Below are 17,665 nucleotides of genomic sequence, written 5' to 3' on the forward strand. Positions count from 1 at the left end.
AATGTGAATATTTTAGATGTTCTGGTGCTACCTTGGGGGAATCTGTTTTCCATGTCTCCATTTACACCACAGTGCATGGCGTACAATTTAGCATTATGTAACAATCACAATTCACACTAGTGTTTCTTCAGAGTAGGAAGCTTTGGAAAGGGCCACAGTACCTGAGCAGAAGTAGGGAAAAAGGTTCTAATGGTCACATATTGAAATAATCAATGGTACAAACCTTTTGGCAATAAATCTACCACTACACTGTCCTCTGCTTTGAATTGTTTCATCTCAGTGGAGCTTATACTCCTTGGCTGCAGAGCAGAAAGCTGTATCATCAGTACCTTTCACGTTGTGTAGAGTTTGTGACCAGAGGCTCTGTACTGCACCAAAAGGACAAAAGGAGGGGCCACTGAAGTTTGACAAAAGACTTCCATGGAGCTACAGCTCTGTGAAATAGCACGTACAGTACTACAAAAGAACCCAAGAAGCAAAGGCAATTCAGATATGCTCTATTTTATTATGCATACAATTTTGATTGTATCAGTGTTTGAGTTTCCTGATAGAAGACTGAATTAGATTAGTTTTTAGTCTACTTTTCTGTTCCCTACTACATTCATTGGTGTTTGATTATCACGTTGTGTACCTGACTTGTATTTATACTGATTTCCTATATTGAATAAGCTCTCCTTTATATTGTATTTTGGAACATTTTAAGGAAAAATATTGGGGCAAAAAAGTATCAGTATTAAAGCTCTCTATTCAGTGTGTCAGTGGCCTATAGTTAGCATCCAGATTTTCATTTGTAAAAGAATTTCAGATTTAAATCTTTTATTATTGCAAATTTGTCTTACCATATTTATTTTTCTTCTGCTTCATCTCACCTTATTCCTCTATTTTCTTGTGTTCTTTCAACAGTTCTGCTTATGTAACATTTCTGTTTGAATTTATTCCACTAGAATAAGAGCTGCTCAAGCTCAATTTTGTCCTAACCCCAAACTATATATTTGGTGAAAGATGGGAATTGGTGGCTGAGTGAGTTAGTCACTATCTTTTGCCAGCTGGAATTGCTATTTGAATCCAATTGTTATTAAAATCATAGAAGACAAAGTTTTTGGTGGTCAAACTAAATATTTTTTAATCACATCCTGTAGCATAAGGCACATTCAGGCCCTCTTCATATTATCTAGAGTTTGTGGATTTTATCCGATTTATTTCCAAATTTTTAATAAAGGAAGGTCTCTGGATACATGTTGATTGTTACATGGCAGTGGTCTGTTTGTCATTGTGTTTGAGAGGATGTTATATCTGTACTTCAGAAGCTAAGAATGAATAGGAGTTCTGCAGGTTGTGCTATCTTTGGCCCTCAGGATCATATTCAGACAGCTCAGCATCAGAAGGAGGAAGACGGAAGCAGATCAGCCACTTTGTTTTATCAGTCTGTTTAACATACGGTATTTTAACTGACATCCCAGCCATCCATTACATTACTATTCTTCCACATCCTCTTCCTCTCCTCACCCATATGTTTCTAGTAGCCTAGCTACAGGAAATAGATACATCAGCAGGGCTGATCTCAAGCACTACCATAAACGGTTGTATTGAGGAGATAGTAATTGGAAGAAAGTACTGTAAGCCTCTGGCAAACAAACCCACAGTCCAGGTCAGAAATAGGTTAATTAAAAGGAGATAAGCAAAGCTGCTGAGTTTTGAAATAGATAACATTAGTTGTGATTAACTTAGCTTTGAAACGTACTTAGCAGTTTTTCTTCTCGTACAATCTATCTTCCCTCAATCTTAGTCTTTCGCATTCATTCTGAAAAAATATCATAATTAAGTGGTATTTAATTTACATTATTTTTCCTTTTTGACTATGAGCTGGCTACAGCTCTTATTGAAGTCAGTGAGAGTTTTGCACTTGACTTCAACGGGAGCAGAATCTGGCCCTATGTCTTTTTTTAATGCAGTATAGTAAGTAGACTTAGCAAAAAATGCATCACATACAGTTTAAGAGTTGTGATGATTTTGGATGCAGCAAACTCACATTTATCATGGATAAAAGATGGCAGGTCCCTAGGCCACAGGTACACTGAGGGCTCAATTAAAGCTCCTAGAGCCAGTCATGTTAGGGAGCGGGATGTAGTGCCTGAGTGATAGTGGTGGGACACCTTTTACCTGAGGAGGGCAGGAACAGGCACACAACCTCTAGCAGCCCTTGCTATACAAACTGCACAGGGAAAACCCCACATATGTTGACTAACAACAAAATGAGTCATATAGATTGCGGGTAACGGGGCAAGTAGTTACCTCTTTGCATATGCATACATCTCATTTGTGCATGCAGATGTGGGCTCTTGCTCACCTAATGCACATGTGCACCTTCTACTGGACACATCTGTTATGCAGAAGGGGACCTATAAAATGTGGCCCATGCTTTCCTAGTGCTATTATATAATAAATGTTACATGGAGTCAGGCGCCATGGAGAGTGATGACGAGTTCCTCTATCTAGGCTGCAAGAAGAGTTCAAAGGATCACAGCAGTGGGTCAGATGATAAACAGTCACATAAAAAAGAATCTGGCACCTCAGAAAAAGGCAGGCTAAAAAACAGGGACAAGTTTTTAAAGTGCTTGTACACAAATGCCAGAAGTCTAAATAATAAGATGGGTGAACTAGAGTGCCTTGTGATAAAGGAGGATATAGATATAACAGGCATCACAGAAACCTGGTGGACTGAGAGCAATCAATGGGACACAATCATTCCGGAGTACAAAATATATCGGAAGGACAGGACAGGCCATGCAGGGGGAGGAGTGGCACTATATGTTAAAGAAAGTGTAGATTCAAATGAAGTAAAAATCTTAAGCGAATCCACAGGTTCCATAGAGTCTCTATGGATAGAAATTTCATGCTCTAGTAAAAATATAACAGTAGGGATCTATTATCGACCACCTGACCAGGACAGTAATAGTGATGATGAAATGCTAAGGGAAATTAGAGAGGCTATCAAAATTAAGAACCCAATAATAGTGGGGGATTTCAATTATCCCCATATTGACTGGGAACATTTCACTTCAGGACGAAATGCAGAGATAAAATTTCTCGATACTTTAAATGACTGCTTCATGGAGCAGCTGGTACGAGAACCCACAAGGGGAGAGGCGACTCTAGATTTAATCCTGAGTGGAGCGCAGGAGCTGGTCCAAGAGGTAACTATAGCAGGACCGCTTGGAAATAGTGACCATAATACAATAGCATTCAACATCCCTGTGGTGGGAAGAACATCTCAACTGCCCAACACTGTGGCCTTTAATTTCAAAAGGGGAACTATACAAAAATGAGGGGTTAGTTAGACAAAAGTTAAAAGGTACAGTGACTAAAGTGAAATCCCTGCAAGTTGCGTGGGCCCTTTATAAAGACACCATAATAGAGGCCCAACTTCAATGTATACCCCAAATTAAGAAAAACAGTAAAAGAACTAAAAAAGAGCCACCGTGGCTTAACAACCATGTAAAAGAAGCAGTGAGAGATAAAAAGACTTCCTTTAAAAAGTGGAAGTCAAATCCTAGTGAGGCAAATAGAAAGGAGCACAAACACTGCCAACTTAAGTGCAAGAGTGTAATAAGAAAAGCCAAAGAGGAGTTTGAAGAACGGCTAGCCAAAAACTCCAAAGGTAATAACAAAATGTTTTTTAAGTACATCAGAAGCAGGAAGCCTGCTAAACAACCAGTGGGGCCCCTTGACGATGAAAATACAAAAGGAGCGCTTAAAGATGATAAAGTCATTGCGGAGAAACTAAATGGATTCTTTGCTTCAGTCTTCACGGCTGAGGATGTTAGGGAGATTCCCAAACCTGTGCTAGCTTTTGTAGGTGACAAATCTGAGGAACTGTCACAGATTGAAGTGTCACTAGAGGAGGTTTTGGAATTAATTGATAAACTCAACATTAACAAGTCACCGGGACCAGATGGCATTCACCCAAGAGTTCTGAAAGAACTCAAATGTGAAGTTGCGGAACTATTAACTAAGGTTTGTAACCTGTCCTTTAAATCGGCTTTGGTACCCAATGACTAGAAGTTAGCTAATGTAACGCCAATATTTAAAAAGGGCTCTAGGGGTGATCCCGGCAATTACAGACCGGTAAGTCTAACGTCGGTACCGGGCAAATTAGTTGAAACAATAGTAAAGAATAAAATTGTCAGACACATAGAAAAACATAAACTCTTGAGCAATAGTCAACATGGTTTCTGTAAAGGAAATCATGTCTTACTAATCTATTAGAGTTCTTTGAAGGGGTCAACAAACATGTGGACAAGGGGGATCCGGTGGACATAGTGTACTTAGATTTCCAGAAAGCCTTTGACAAGGTCCCTCACCAAAGGCTCTTACGTAAATTAAGCTGTCATGGGATAAAAGGAAAGGTCCTTTCATGGATTGAGAACTGGTTAAAGGACAGGGAACAAAGGGTAGGAATTAATGGTAAATTCTCAGAATGGAGAGGGGTAAGTAGTGGTGTTCCCCAAGGGTCAGTCCTGGGACCAATCCTATTCAATTTATTCATAAATGATCTGGAGAAAGGGGTAAACAGTGAGGTGGAAAAGTTTGCAGATGATACTAAACTACTCAAGATAGTTAAGACCAAAGCAGACTGTGAAGAACTTCAAAAAGATCTCACAAAACTAAGTGATTGGGCAACAAAATGGCAAATGAAATTTAATGTGGATAAATGTAAAGTAATGCACATTGGAAAAAATAACCCCAACTATACATACAACATGATGGGGGCTAATTTAGCTACAACGAGTCAGGAAAAAGATCTTGGAGTTATCGTGGATAGTTCTCTGAAGATGTCCACGCAGTGTGCAGAGGCAGTCAAAAAAGCAAACAGGATGTTAGGAATCATTAAAAAGGGGATAGAGAATAAAACTGAGAATATATTATTGCCCTTATATAAATCCATGGTACGCCCACATCTCGAATACTGTGTACAGATGTGGTCTCCTCACCTCAAGAAAGATATTCTAGCACTAGAAAAGGTTCAGAAAAGAGCAACTAAAATGATTAGGGGTTTAGAGAGGGTCCCATATGAGGAAAGATTAAAGAGGCTAGGACTCTTCAGTTTGGAAAAGAGAAGACTAAGGGGGGACATGATAGAGGTATATAAAATCATGAGTGATGTTGAGAAAGTGGATAAGGAAAAGTTATTTACTTATTCCCATAATACAAGAACTAGGGGTCACCAAATGAAATTAATAGGCAGCAGGTTTAAAACAAATAAAAGGCAGTTCTTCTTCATGGCGCACAGTCAACTTGTGGAACTCCTTACCTGAGGAGGTTGTGAAGGCTAGGACTATAACAATGTTTAAAAGGGGACTGGATAAATTCATGGTGGCTAAGTCCATAAATGGCTATTAGCCAGGATGGGTAAGAATGGTGTCCCTAGCCTCTGTTCATCAGAGGATGGAGATGGATGGCAGGAGAGAGATCACTTGATCATTGCCTGTTAGGTTCACTCCCTCCGGGGCACCTGGCATTGGCCACTGTCGGTAGACAGATACTGGGCTAGATGGACCTTTGGTCTGACCCGGTACGGCCTTTCTTATGTTCTTATGTTCTTATGATGAATAGATCTCACTGCGTTCGGCATGGAGTCCAGATCTCACTTTTGGAAGCAAAAAAGGTCTTTGCAGTGAGACAAAGTTCAGGATCTATCAAATCACTGTATACCTTGTATTGCTATAGGGGTCAGAAACCTGGGCCCTCTGACAGGCAGACTTGGAGCGGCTAGAGGCATTCCATGTGCACTGTCAGGGCCAAATCCTGAGCACAGAGTGGTTTGGTTGTGTGCAAAATGTCACAATATCGCAAAGATCTGGCCTCCCTTCACTTGCTCACCATATTCTAAAGCAGTGTGCATGCTTTTTGGCTATGTTGCCAGGATGGATAAAAGCACCCCAGCACACCATCCACTCAAATGCTCCATCAATTGGGCACAGGGATGCATGCCCTCATCTGAGTTGGGGCTGCCCCAAAGATTTGTGGAGTTGTAGGATTGAAACAGATCGGGGACCTTCATTACATGATTCCTGCTGAAAAGCCATCAGCCATGATCAATCTGACTGGCACAACAGCCTCTAGTGATGGTTATGTTCACTATCATCCACACAGAGAGGTTAGATAAAAACATAAATACTCTTGCTGGAAGGTTGCAACGTAACACTACTTTATTTCTTAGAATTCAAAATAACAACACATAAAACCCCCAAAACAGATACACACAAAACAGCCTACTCCCTAGAACTGCAAGACACAACTCACCCCACCTTACTCTGCTGGCTGATTCTGATGGCACACATTCCTACAGATCCCTCTAACCTACAAGCAGGATCAGGAAGCCTCTTATACGTGTAAGTGACAACCTAAAATTCCAACACAGTTTTCAAATACGCCACGGTAAAGATTGCCTGAACATCTAAATTTAGCTTATTCCATTGGTGGTCTATATCAATCCACTGGTAAAGTGAATATTTTACTGTCTGCCATCAACTACCTGCAGATAAATGGTTGGGTGATTTGGTCTGCCTAGGAGCTAGCTCTGGAGGAATTCTATGTATATCAGTAATAAAAATAATCGATATCTTACATTTATATACCACTTTTCCAGTCAAGAAATCCAGAGACATTTTACAAACACCACTGTAACACAGCCACTTACGGAGTGGAGGGATGTAACCAACCATACAATCTACAACAGTCAGAACAGGAGAAACTTTGGCAACTACACCAGAGCAAACTCATATTCTTAATAAATAAATAAAAGCACCCTAGGAACTTTAAAGTCCACTCTGGAGCCCCCAGTTTTTAAATCCTATCCCAAAGACCTACACACTCAAAGCTGCACCGAGCTCAGCTTAGCTGCCTGAGAAAATAAAGAGATGTATTGCCCATACTGAGATTTGAACCTGTGCTTCCAGGGAGTCTAGGTATCTCACATGTGAAGTTTGGATCGCAAAACTCCATCTCCTCCAGCCAAATTAAGCTGAGATAAAGAGTTTGTCTTCCCTCAGAAGCAAGCTCCTCTGTGAGGTGAACTTTCTATGACATTTTGGCATTCATAGTGTGTTTCTGGCTGATTCATATTATCCGCATATTGGCTGTGTTTTTCATGAAATGCATTACAAATGTATGTAACATGAAATTGGTCAATTTTCACTATTTTTATAATATATGATACATTTTAAAACATGTATTTATAGGTTTTTCTTCAGCATTTATCAGCATAGTATCTGAGCCACTTACAAATATTGATTGATTTATCCTCACAACTGCCCTATAAGGTAGGGAAGTATCATTATCCCCAATTCAATAAAACACTCAAGTGCCTGTCCTATTAGTGTATGCCTATACTGCATCTGGGAACAAGCCTCTTCGTCTGGGTAGACAGATATGGGGTAACGGTGCTCGAGTTAGCATGCTAAAAATAGCAGTGTGGATGTTGCGTCATGGGCAGCAGGCATGGGCTGCTAACTCAATACAAGCCCGCACAACACCTTGGGTCCAAACTTGTGTGGCTAGTCCATGCTGCCACCCTGTGCAACATTCATACTGCTATTTCTAGTGTGTGTCTGTCTACCCAGGCTAGGAGGCCTGCTCCCAGCTGCAGTGCAGCCATACCCTTAAAGTCAGTGCCGAATCAAGTCCTAAATGACTTGCCCAAAGTCACACTGGAAGTCTGTGGTAGACCTGGGAGCAGAAGCTAGATCTTGAGACCCAGTCCTATTAGGTTTCCTCTTGGATAATAACCTGTATTTGTAGTCTCAATCTATCATATGTTTCATAGATTCCAAGGCCAGGATGGATCATTGTGATCCTCTAGTCTGACCTCCTGTATAACACAAGCCATAGAACTTCCCCAAAATAATTCCTAGAGCAGATCTTTTTTTAAAAATCCATTCTTAATTTAAAAATTGTCAGTGATGGAGAATCCCTTGCTAAATTGCTCCAAGGGGCTAATTACTCTCACTATTAACAACGTAGGCCATATTTCCAGTCTGAATTTGTCTAGCTCCAACTTCCAGCCACTGGATCATGTTATACCTTTCCGTGCTAGATAGAAGAACCCATTATTAAATATTTGTTCCCCATGTAGATACTTACAGACTGTAATGAAATCACGCCTTAACCTTCTGTTTGATTAGCTTGATAGATTGAGGTCCTTGAGTCTACCTCTATAAAGCACATTTTCTAATCCTTTAATCGTTCTCCTGAATCTTCTCTGAACTGAAGGATCAAAAATGGACACCATGTAGAGTCAAGCACAGGAGTTTATTGCACACAGCACGGGCGGAGTGTCACTTTGCTTATTAGGCTCAGAGACACTGCAAAACAATTAATTACAATAGATTATATAGGGTGCTCACTGGTCGGAGAGAAGCGATGGGGATGGGTTTTCCCAAGCCCTTGGATAGGTTCTAGCAGCAAGACAAGATAAGCACAATATGCCAATGGTCTAAAAGATTACATAATGGCTCCGCCCAATGCTCAGATTAACATATTGCTGACACACAGGTAATTACTCCCAAACTATGTCTATTAAAATATATAGGTTAAATCCTAATTTTGGGGTCCAGGGGAATGAGGTAGCAGCTTTCCCAGTTGACCAACAGGTACATTTCTGGAGATTTAAAGCAAAACAAAGCAGTAATTAGTACTTAACAATGGGCTAGGATTGGCATACATCTGTGAGGGGGGGGGTGTCAATTATATTAGGCCTCTCCCTGAACTCTGTCTGGGATCTGAGGGGTATTGTACCACTATCTCCTCCCTGCATTAGGGAGTAACCATCAGGCCTTTCTCAGTGCTTCATAGAATCCTGTGGCACCTTATAGACTAACAGATGTTTTGCAGCATGAGCTTTCGTGGGTGAATACCCACTTCTTCGGATGCTTGCATCCGAAGAAGTGGTAATTCTCATGCTGCTGCACTAACACTGTTAGTCTATAGAGTATTCTTGCCTATTCTCTTTTACTTAGACTACATAACCAGACTACTTATATATGCATCAGTGCTTCATGTGTCTATAACTCGCGATAAGGACGCCCAATTACATTCGGAGTTATGCTGACTTCGCTCACTGACTTGAAACACACAAGGTTATCTGTTTACCCCATCTTTCTCTTTGTTCTCTGTTAGCCGGCCCCCATGGCCCAGGCCAAGCTGTGGACTCCGGGCCTATATTAAAAGTTCTTAGCAAAAACTGCAGTTAAGATCTTACATCCACAGCAAATGGATTTTGGCCCTTCAGAACCCTCTCCAATTTATCAGTATCCATCTTGCATTGTGGGCACCAGAACTGGACACAGTATTGGAGCAGTGGTTGCACCAAGATCAAATATAGCGGTAAACTAATCTCTCTACTCCTACTCAAGAGTCCCCTGTTTATGCATCTCTAGGGTCTCATTAGCTCTTTTGGCCTCAGAATTACCCTGGGAGCTCATGTTCAGCTGATTATCCACCACAACCTCCAAGCCTTTTTCAGAGTCACTGCTTCCCAGGATAGTGCCCCCCCCATTCTGTAAGTATGACCTACCGTCTTTGTTCCTAGATGTATGTATTTAGCTGTATTAAAAGGTATATTGTTTGCCTGCACCCAGTTTACAAAGTGATCAAGATCACTCTGAATCAGTGACCCGTTCTCTTCATTATTTACCACTCCCCCAATTTTTGTGCTATCCGCAAACTTTATCAGTGATCATTTTATATTTTCTTCCAGGTCATTGATAAAAATGTTGAATAGCACAGGGCCAAGAAAATGGCCACAATTCTTGCAGGAACCTCCGGAAACAGACCCTTTTGATGTTGATTCCCCATTTACAGTTACATTTTGAGATCTGTAAAAGCAACAAAGAATCCTGTGGCACCTTATAGACTAACAGACGTTTTGCAGCATGAGCTTTCGTGGGTGAATACCCACTTCTTCGGATGCAAGAGACCTGTCAGTTAGCCAGTTTTTAGTCCCTTCAATGTGTTCCATGTTAATTTTATATACACCTGTATCCTGATATAATGCTGTCCTTGGGAGTCAAAAAATCTTACCGTCTTATAGGTAAAACTGTGTTATATTGAACTTGCTTTGATCCGCCAGAGTGCGCAGCCCCGCGCCCCCAGAACACTGCTTTACCACTTTATATCCGAATTCATGTTATTTTGGGTCGCGTTATATAGGGGTAGAGGTGTAGTTCTATTTTTTTAATCTAGTTACAGTACTTATAACTTTTTTCCTATATTCAGTGTGCTGCCAATTGGGTTTTCCCTTTATAAAAGTTAACTGCTCACAATAATCTCTGACCACAAATACTTTTGAGTGGAACATCTGGTTCTAATGTAGACTCTAGAAATGTTACTTTTTACAGTATATTCATTTGCTCCTAAATGATGATATTTTCCCCTTATGTTTGCCGAGAACAGCTTGTACGCTGATCAATATCTGAATCAGCAAAGGAACAATGTTAGACCACAGCCTTCAAAAGCCACATAAATGGCTTCCCAGAACCTTAAGTGAGCTTAGAAGATTTTTTAGTCTGGCAGTGTAGAGAAGAAGGAAACCAGTTGCAGCTGTTTTTTTAATATTGGCCTGCTCTGCTCCTCCTACTGGTACTATACCTGTGGCTACTCCAATCTCTTCTTTTTCTCTTCTGGTTTGATCAGAACTACATACTATTCCTGTTTACAATTCCTCATTCACTTCTAGCAACACACCTATTCAAATGTTTAAAAGGGGCATACTCTTGCTCAGATCCTCTGTGGTGATGAATCCCTTCAGCTATTTTCCTGTAACTTTTCAGATAGCTAGCCTTTCAGTGCTATCCATTACTATAATGTTCCTAACTATAGTGTCAAATAAAGGGTCTATATAAAAGAGACTCCTGGTTAGTGTGACTAGAGGTCCCGATTTATAGGGACAGTGCCGATATTCAGGGCTTTTTCTTATATAGGCGCCTATTACCCCCCACCCTGTCCTGATTTTTCACACTTACTATCTGGTCACCCTTCTCCTGGTAAGGTACGGTGTCCATTAACAGAGAGTGTGGAGTCAGTGAATTGGGGAGGGAAGATGAGGCAGGAATGTTTAATGTATTTTCAGGCATGGGAAAGCATGCAAAGACTGATGAAGTCTGAATTCCAGTGAAAGCTTCGGTATATGTCTGGTATCTCTGCAATGAATAGGATATAAAAAACGCATGAATGTGCTCATTGGAATGAGTGTGAAGATATTTTAAGATTTACTTAGGGAAACATTGCAAACAAGTGAGAGATTCTTATGTATTTAAGAGATCAGAGGCCTGCTGCTGTGGCAGTGTAAAGGGCGCTGAGTGTAAGCGGGAATCAGGTTTCAAGGATTGTTTATAAACAGAAAATCTTGAAATGAGAGGTTAAATTATGCATCACTAAAATCCATCATTCTATGTAGTTTTAGAAAACAGACACAAAGATTTTTCTTTAGCGGGGAAGGAGGCTGTATTACTTATCTGGGATTTCAAAACAAAAACAAAAAACAACCCCCGCCCCCAACACTATCTACTAGTATCTGTGAGGATTACAGACAGAAGGTAAAGCCGGTGTGAAATTCTCAGAGACTAAAGTTGTCATGGTAAGGTCAATATTTAGTATCATTATTGTGAAAACACCATTAAAAGTTTTAAAACATGTTCATATTGATGAAATTAATATCCCAGAGATGCATGGGAAAACATTGTAGAGAGGGTGTTTGGTGATAACTGCTTCAGAGTCAAGTGGGATTTTTGGGAAACCACTTGGAAATGGGAAGTTACATTATTGCATCTCTAATAGCCTCACCTTGAGCATATATTTTCAATGTTTTTGTAAAAGCACGCATAAGCAGGCCTGTCTCATTGGTCAGCCACTGCCTTGTCATTGAAAAGTGAGGGTAAATGACACACAATGTACAGTACATTCAGACAGTAACATTTAGATTAATGATGCAGCTGAAGTGTTAAGTTCTCTAGGGTACTTGGCTTTGCAGAAGTACGTGAAACCACAAATGCTGCCAGAAGACTATCTGCATGAATTATCTTTGGCAGTTCTGTTGTGCACGGACAACACACAACTTCACACAGGAGATGTGTATACTTTCTGTGGCTTTGCGGAAATGGGGATGGTTGGTGAGGGAGGTTCTTCATGAATCTACCCACAAAGAGCAGGCTACAGTCAAGAGACAAGCAAACTCACAGAAAGAAGAAAAATATAAATTCCAGTTGTCTAAATCAGATGAATTTATGCTTCAGAAGACAAAGATAGTGGATAGAGTGGACAGTGGATAGAGCTGGGCAAATTTTTTAAAACAAAATGTTTTTAGCTGAAAAATGCAGATTTGTATCAACCAAAACATTTTGCAAATTCATGTCAAATTGGCCACAAAAAAAAAAACAACAACCCTGAAGAAGTCAAAATGCTTTCTTTTGGCATTTTTGAAATGGAAAATTTTGACTTTTCAGTTTGAAACAACTTTTCATTTTAAATTTTACTTCACTCATTAAAAATCTGTTAAAAAAAGGTAAAAACCTTGAAAATGAAACAGAATGTTTCAGTGCAGCTTGAAGAAAACATTTTGTTTAACCCAAATTAAATGTTTTCAACTGTTTTGGTTTATTGAAATTTTTTAAAAAAAATTCATTTCAGGTTGACCCAAAAATGCCCACCCCTCCAATATTTTGGTTTGGCACCGAACCAAACAATTGGTTATTCTCACAGCTCTAGTAGTTAATGACGGTTAAGCAGCAGAAACTGGATACTTTCAGCTCCTTAGTGGCTGAAATAGTCCACTATGGTTTTCTATGCGCTTATAGTGCAAAGGCCACTTTTGGGGTGGGATGGGGGAGCACTCAGATTTCTCCTCCTTACAGCACAAGTGGGATCTGACATATCTTTCCCATAAGCTTCAGCTCCTTTTCCTTGATACATCCCACCCTGAGCAGTACTCCGTTTCCACTTGCAGCAGATTTCATTGCTTCTTACATAAGAACACAAGAATGGCAATACTGGGTCAGACCAAAGGTCCATCCATCCCAGTATCCTGTCTACCAATAGTGACCAATGCCAGGTGTCCCAGAGGGAGTGACAGGTAATGATCACGTGATCTCTCTCCTGCCATCCATCTCCACCCTCTGACAAACAGAGGCTAGGGACACCATTCCTTACCCATCCTGGCTAATAGCCATTAATGGACTTAACCTCCATGAATTTATCCAGTTCTCTTTTAAACCCTGTTACAGTCCTAGCCTTTACAACCTCCTCAGGTAAGGAGTTCCACAGGTTGACTATGCACTGTGTGAAGAACTTCCTTTTATTTGTTTTAAACCTGCTGCCCATTAATTTCATTTGGTAGCCCCTAGTTCTTATGGGAACAAGTAAATAACTTTTCCTTATTCACTTTCTCCACACCACTCATGATTTTATATACCTCTATCATATCCCCCCTTAGTCTCATCTTTTCCAAGTTGAAAAGTCCTAGCCTCTTTAATCTTTCCTCATATGGGACCCTCTCCAAACTCCTAATCATTTTAGTTGTCCTTTTCTGAACCTTTTCTAATGCCAGTATAGCTTTTTTGAGATGAGGAGACCACATCTGTACGCAGTATTCAAGATGTGGGTGTACCATGAATTTATATAGGGCAATAAGATATTCTCTGTCTTATTCTCTATCCCTTTTTTAATGATTCCTGACATCCTGTTTGCTTTTTTGACTGCTGATATGACTCTTTCTTTTTTACACCAGAGATCCCAGTCAGTTGTCTCTCTCCTCCCCAGCTTCCCAGCTCCTGCATCCTTTCACCCTCCTCCGGATCATGCGCAGGCCCCCCCCTCTTTCACATCAGCACCTCGCATACCCCACCCCACTCTACCTTTTTTTTTTAGTTAAGCACAAAATACAGTGTTGCCATTTTTTTTAGCTTAGAGAGAATAGATGGCAATGCTGAATGGTTAAAAAACAGACACCACACACACACAGACAGTTCATGTATAGGAATCTCCCTTCAGAGAGTTGTGAGTTTGGATAAAAATGAATCCTGGTTTCAAACACCCACCCTATTTGGACAGTGTAAAAACACAAATCATCTCAGCCCAGTTTAGTTACCCCACCCCCCCCCCCATTTTTTTTTTTTCAAAAAAAGAAAAACAAAAGAAAATTAAAAGTAACCACTGGCTTGTCTACACTACAGGACTATTTTTTCCTAGACTTAAGTCGAATTTGTGGATTAGGAAATAAGTCAATTGTAATTTGTAATATGTGTAACATACAACAATACACACACCACATTGTCACTATCTGGGGCCAGGCTTTGGCCAGGGTGCACTGTGGAACCTATCCCACCCTTCCCCAGCCCCCCGCCCCCCCCCATTTATTTTTTGCTGGGGGAAATGTGTGCGAAATGTGAAAAATGGGAAAAATCTCCTCCCCATCCTCCCGCTCCTCTCTTCCTTTCTCTCTTGAAATCTTGTCTCTGGTTCTCTTCTTGTTCGCCTCACGGCGCCGCCATGGGCGGGCACATGCAGCGCGGGCATTGCTGGCGATCATCGCATTCCTCGCTCATCATCGCTCGCACCTCTTCCACAGTCAGTCCACCTCTTCCAGGCACCTCTTCTGAGAGGCGCAGAGGCTCCAGCAGACCTCCAAGAGAGGCACGCAGAGAGCTCTGGTGATGCGAAGGGGTATGGGGGGTGGGGGATCATGGTGGCGGGGCTCAGCAGGGTGGGGTGGGCACAGACCTGGGAAACATGGGGAGGACACTGGGTGGCACGACTGGGGGAGGCTGCGCTGGATGGATGACACAGGATACTTGTGACTTGAGGATGAACTTGTGGATGCGCTGGGCCTGCTTGCCCCTTGGGACCCCCCCTGCCGAGCAGCGCCAGCTAGCGCGGCCTGACCGAGCAGCTGCAAGCCAGCGCCACGCCAGAGCGCTACCGGTCATTGCAGGAAACAACAGCACGCCAGACAGCTACCGTATTGTGGCGTGGGTCACTTTTCCGTGGGCATGTCTGTCATTCAAGTAGCTGCATCATTCAAGTAGCAACTGCTCTCAAATGAGACCGCTTCAATGCCAAGGCCCATATAGATGGGGCAGGCCATGGGGGGCTATAACTGCACCTGGGCTCCCTATGGGACTCAGCCCCCTATCCTGGCCAGTACATTGCAGCCCAGCGAACTTTTCTTTGGTGGGGTGCTTTTCAATTTCGCTGCAAAATTTGGTGGTGGTGAGTGGCGGGGGGTGGTACAAACAAGGGGTGGGCGTGCAAGGTTCATGGCTGGCGTGTGTTCAGGCCTCCAGGCAGGTTCACTTTCTTCCCGGACCACTTGTTGGGGGTTGGATGACGCCTGGAGGCGGGGCCAGTGATCCTCCTACCTACAGCCTCCTCGGCCTGCCCCTGCTCATACCCGCCCCTGCTCATGAAGCCCTTGGCTCTTCAACTACCACTGAGAATGAAACACTTCTGGTACCGTGGTGGTGGAGTGTGCTGAGGTGATGGTGATGGCTTTGGGGACTGACATACGAGACATCGGACCTTACTGACTATCCATCAGCGAAAGCGAAAATCGTGTGCTCAACATCTGCTGGCACTGTGGCGGCTGTGAGGCTGTGAGCAAAAGCTCTGTGGGCGGCTGCTTTGGGTTGTTTTACAGCGCCGCCTGGCTGCTGTTTCATCAGCCAGAGACACCGTATGATCAGCCAGACTGCCGCGGATATGCATCAGGAGGCAATTGTGAGAAGGTTCAGTTTCCTTGCAGAGCTCGATCAGATTAGAAGCACCTGAGATTTTCACTAACAGAGAAAACTACTTCCCCAAGTTTTTTTTTTTTCTAAGGACATGTTTAAACTTTTACATTTTTTTTGTTAATAATTTTTAATTTCTTTTTGCATTTTGTTCTGTTTTATTTTTCTGTGGTGGGGAAGCACATGTGGGTGGGTGTGGTTTGCGATGGGTGGGTTTGCAGTGAGTGGGGTTTGGATTTGGGAAGGGTGGGGGGTGGGGTGGGGGGGGTGGGGAGTGAGGGGAGGGGGGGGGGGATGGTGGGGGGGAGGATGAGGTCTGATTGGGGGGTCGGGGCCCGGGAGGATCGGGACCCTGAGCCAAATGCGGGGAAATGCAGTGCAAATGCATGTGAAGGACATACGCCTCATACCTGCACCACAACACCTCCCACACAGAGCACAGGGCTGCACCTGTCAGCACAACAGTGTGACTGGTGCCTCTGCAGTCTGTGTGCTGTGTGTGTTGCTGGCAGCCTTGCATGTAGCATGGCAGCATGGCAGCAACGACTCCCCAGTCTTACCACACCACAGCAGTGACACACAGAACACCAGACAGAACAACAGAAGTAAAAACAACACCAAGTAATAAATGAGTTTTTAAACATGTATGTAATTTAGACTGTTTGAACTTGAGTTTGTGAGCTTGTGAAGCTGGATGCTGCGCTGGTACAAATTTACATGCTCCCGGTGTGCTACTAACATTATCGTTGTCAGTCACCTTGCCCCCCCCTCCGTCTGGCCTGGCGGGGGTGGGGACAGGCACTCTTGGGGGTGGGACCAGAGCAGATGCACTGCAGCAGTGCTCTCACTGCTGGTGGCTCTCTCCTGGCTCTTGAAGAACAGGCGCTCGGCTGTCTCCCTGTCTCCTCGAACTTGAGCGTCCAAGCGAAGGTGCTGCTCTTCCTGCCATTGCTGCCGCCAGCCATCCTCCTGCCTGCTGCCCTGTGCCTCTCCCTGGCTCTCTCCCTCTCTGTCTCTCCAGCCTCCTCCTGCTGCCTGCTGCTCCGCTGTCTCTCTCCCTGGCATGTCCTCCTGCCTTTGCTTTTCTCCCAGCCTCTCTTTCGGTCTGCCTCTGCGCGAGGGAGGAACGGGGCAGTCCAAAAAAAGCCTCTGGGTTCCTTGATGTGAGGCAGTATTTTAAACCTGCGACAATGTGAAACTCAGCAACAGGTGAGTGAGAAAGCAGTAAACAAGTCCAAGGAGAGTCAGTCAACCTAGTCGAGATTTGTCAACCTCAGACGAAGAGGAACCAGAGCTCATTGAGATAGCGCAACTGCTGAGCCCTCTTAGGAAACAGGAAAGATAGCTGCATCCTCTTGCACAAAAGTCTGCTAAGCTTATGTGCTAAGCTGCTTAGCTCTTTAGTGCGCAGAAAAGATGCACAGCAGAGGTGCTCTCCCAGTTAGGCAATGAGCAGGCTCCTGCTGAGCAGGAAAGGGAAAGTATGCTTGTATGCTGGCTGTCTGCAAGGCTGTGAGGCTGTGCAAGCAAACCCTGTGCTCTTGTCTCTGTTAGCGAGGTCATGCTTGTTAAAAGAGGTCATTCTTATGAAAGTAAAAAAGTAAGTAAATTCTCAAGTCTACCAAAGTAAAGTCTAACTAATGTTATTCAGTAACAGTTATACAAACACTACACTAATTCCACTAACACAATGACAACAGACCACGCACACATCACGGATGCACACAGAGGCGGACCAGACGACAGAAGCCTCTGCCACAGACTCAGGACCCTACCTGCCCTGCTCGTAGAAGAGGCGGACCCCTGCCCTCTGCAATGCATGTAGGCGCAGCCTCTCTCACCTCTCCCAGACCTTTCTGAGGGAGTCTCTTCTGCTTCTCTCTCTC

The sequence above is a fragment of the Mauremys reevesii genome, linkage group 1 (assembly GCF_016161935.1).
Source record: "Mauremys reevesii isolate NIE-2019 linkage group 1, ASM1616193v1, whole genome shotgun sequence".
NCBI lineage: Eukaryota > Metazoa > Chordata > Testudines > Geoemydidae > Mauremys > Mauremys reevesii.